This window comes from Lathyrus oleraceus, chromosome 7 (genome assembly GCF_024323335.1).
Source record: "Lathyrus oleraceus cultivar Zhongwan6 chromosome 7, CAAS_Psat_ZW6_1.0, whole genome shotgun sequence".
Classification (NCBI taxonomy): Eukaryota; Viridiplantae; Streptophyta; class Magnoliopsida; order Fabales; family Fabaceae; genus Lathyrus; species Lathyrus oleraceus.
Window position 1 is genome coordinate 21918814 of NC_066585.1, and position 3126 is coordinate 21921939.

A 3126-nucleotide genomic window follows, 5' to 3' on the forward strand; every position below is an offset into this window, starting at 1 on the left:
GACTCTGATGTTTGTGTCTAACAAACTACGTAGGACCAGGATGCGACATCCTGTCGAGTTACCTTCTTCCGTCTGTTTTCTGTGTTTGTTTCTAGTGTGTGAGCAGTTTCTAGCAACCTTATCCTTTCTTTTGTGCGTGGATCCTGTCGAGTACGACGGATGCGTAGGGGTGCTAATACCTTCCCTTCGCATAACCGACTCCCGATCCCATCTTTCTCTGGTCGCGAGACCATGTCTTTTCCAGGTTTACTTCGAGCGTTTCCTTTCCCTCTTTTGGGATAAATAACGCACGGTGGCGGCTCTGTTGTTTTGTTTTCCCGCCGGTTTTTCGCGTAATGCGACACCGTGATATGGACATATCCTCATCATGTCTTTGTATCTCTCTCATGCGTCGTAGAGAGATTCTACATCTTTTTGTCGAAATCCATTGATTTGAGCTCTCAGCATAACAGTTTTGCTTGGCGGAAAATATCGGGATAAGAAAACATTCTTCAGTTCTTCCCATGTTGTAACTGAGTTGGATGGCAAGGTGATGTATTACTCATGGATCAAGATGAGCCTGTGACCTACCAAGAGGCCATAACTGGTCCCGAGTCTGAGAAGTGGCTAGAAGCCATGAAATCTGAAATGGATTCCATGTACACAAACCAAGTTTGGACCTTGGTAGAGCCTCCTGTAGGATTTAACCCTATAGGATGCAAGTGGGTCTTCAAAAAGAAGACTGACATGGATGGCAAGGTACATACCTATAAGGAAAGGCTGGTTGCAAAAGGATATAAACAAATTCATGGGGTTGACTATGATGAAACCTTTTCACCAGTTGCAATGCTTAAATATGTTCGGATTTTACTTGCTATCGCTGCATATCACGATTATGAAATATGGCAGATGGATGTCAAAACTGCTTTCCTTAATGGGAATCTTCTTGAGGATGTGTACATGACACAGCTTGAAGGATTTGACATGCCAGAAGAAGCCCAAAAGATATGTAAGTTACAAAGATCAATTTATGGATTGAAGCAAGCTTCCAGAAGCTGGAATCTTCGTTTTGATGAAACGGTAAAACAATATGGATTCATCAAGAACGAAGATGAGCCTTGTGTCTACAAGAAGGTTAGTGGGAGCATGATCGATTTCCTGGTATTATGTGTAGATGACATATTACTCATTGGAAACGATGTCCCTACCCTACAACAAGTAAAGTCTTGGCTGGGGAAATGATTTTCTATGAAGGACCTAGGTGAAGCAGCCTATATATTAGGAATCAGAATCTATAGAGATAGATCACAAAAGCTGCTTGGCCTAAGTCAGAGTACGTACATAGACAAAGTGTTGAGACGCTTTAATATGCATGATTCCAAGAAAGGATTCATACTTATGCAACATGGCCTGTGTCTATCAAAAACACAATCCCCTTCAACTAAGGAAGAAAGGGATCGCATGAATAAGATTCCATATGCATCTACAATAGAATCTATCATGTATGCCATGTTATGTACTCGACCAGATGTCTCGTATGCTTTAAGTGCAACGAGTAGGTACCAATCTGATCCTGGTGATGCTCATTGGGTAGCTGTCAAGAATATCCTTAAGTATTTGAGAAGGACTAAGGACTCATTCTTGATATATGGAGGTCGGGAAGAGTTGGCTGTAATTGGATACACCGATGCTAGCTTATAGACAGATAAGGATGACTTTAGATCGCAATCTGGTTATGTGTTTTGCTTAAACACTGGCGCTGTGAGCTGGAAAAGTTCAAAGCAAGATACAGTTGCTGATTCTACAACCGAGGCCAAGTATATTTCTACCTTAAGTGTAGCAAAGGAAGTTGTTTGGATCAAAAAGTTCATTAGTGAACTTGGCATAGTTCCTAGCATTGTGGATCCCATTGGTCTCTATTGTGATAACAATGGTGCTATCCCACAAGCTAAGGAGCCTAGATCTCACCAATGATCCAAACACATACTTAGGCGTTATCACCTCATTCGAGAGATAATAGATAGAGGAGATGTGAAAATATGCAGAGTACCTACACTTGACAATATTGCTGATCCACTGACAAAGCCTCTTGCGCAGCAGAAGCATGATGGCCATACTAGATCTATAAGCATTAGGGGTATGCCTGATTGGCTCTAGTGCTAGTGGGAGATTGTTGGTGTAAGCCCTAGAGGCCAATACTTTTGGTACTTGTATCGAATTATTTACTAATAATAAAAGGATTTTTCTTTATTATGTTTGTTTAATAAAGTCCATAGAATAGCTAGTCCGTTTAATGTATCGAGTTTGACTTAATCATGAGATCACATTAAACATAAGGACACTATTCTTAAAGTATCCGTAGTCAAGCTTTATTGTGAAGTGGGATAACATTAAAGCATGAAGACTATTATGTTTATAGACTGATGATCACATCTAATGGATCATGGATAAAGAGTTAACAAGTCTTAAACATAGGTATGAATATTAAGAGTAATATTTCTACTGGATTGATCCGCTATGAGAATACTATATAGAATGTTATGCAAAGTGTCATAAGTTATTCTCATGGTGATAATGGTGTATACCGCCCTTCGACCTGAAACCATTATGGACCCTAGATGTAGAGTTGAGTGCCTTATTGCTGATCAAACGTTGTCCGTAATTGGATGACCATAAAGACAGTTGATGGGTACTCCACGAAGCATGCTAAGGGACATGAGTGACCTAGATGGAATTTTCCCATCCTGCGTAACAGGATAAATGTCTATGGGTCCAATATTGAACTGGACAAGGATGACACGGTCTATGCCTTGTGTTCAATATAGACATAAGGGCAAAAGGGTAATTATACACATAATTATTATCACAGAAGGATTTGTCAGATCACATGACATTTTCGTGTCTTGGGTAGCAGTGATGTGTTGCTAGATACCGCTCACTGTTTATTATGTTAAATACGTGATTTAATATAATTGTCAATGCCGTGAAAACCTACAGGGTCACACACAAAGGACGGATTGATGAGAGATAGAGTAATTAAGGAATACCGTAATGTACGGTACCCTTAAGTGAATTATAGAACATTGTAAGGTATGGTGTACTTAAGTAGAATACGAAATATGGTAAGGTATCACGCGTTTAAGTGAT

The 3126-nt window shown here is 39.9% G+C and overlaps 1 non-coding gene across 1 annotated transcript; it reads left to right on the forward strand.

The window, feature by feature from the left end:
* Nucleotides 1-340: 340 nt before the first annotated feature.
* On the forward strand, nt 341-447 carry LOC127108897 (small nucleolar RNA R71). Its single transcript, XR_007796397.1, has one exon. It is a non-coding gene; the product is annotated as a small nucleolar RNA R71 (small nucleolar RNA).
* The last annotated feature ends 2679 nt before the right edge of the window (nt 448-3126 follow it).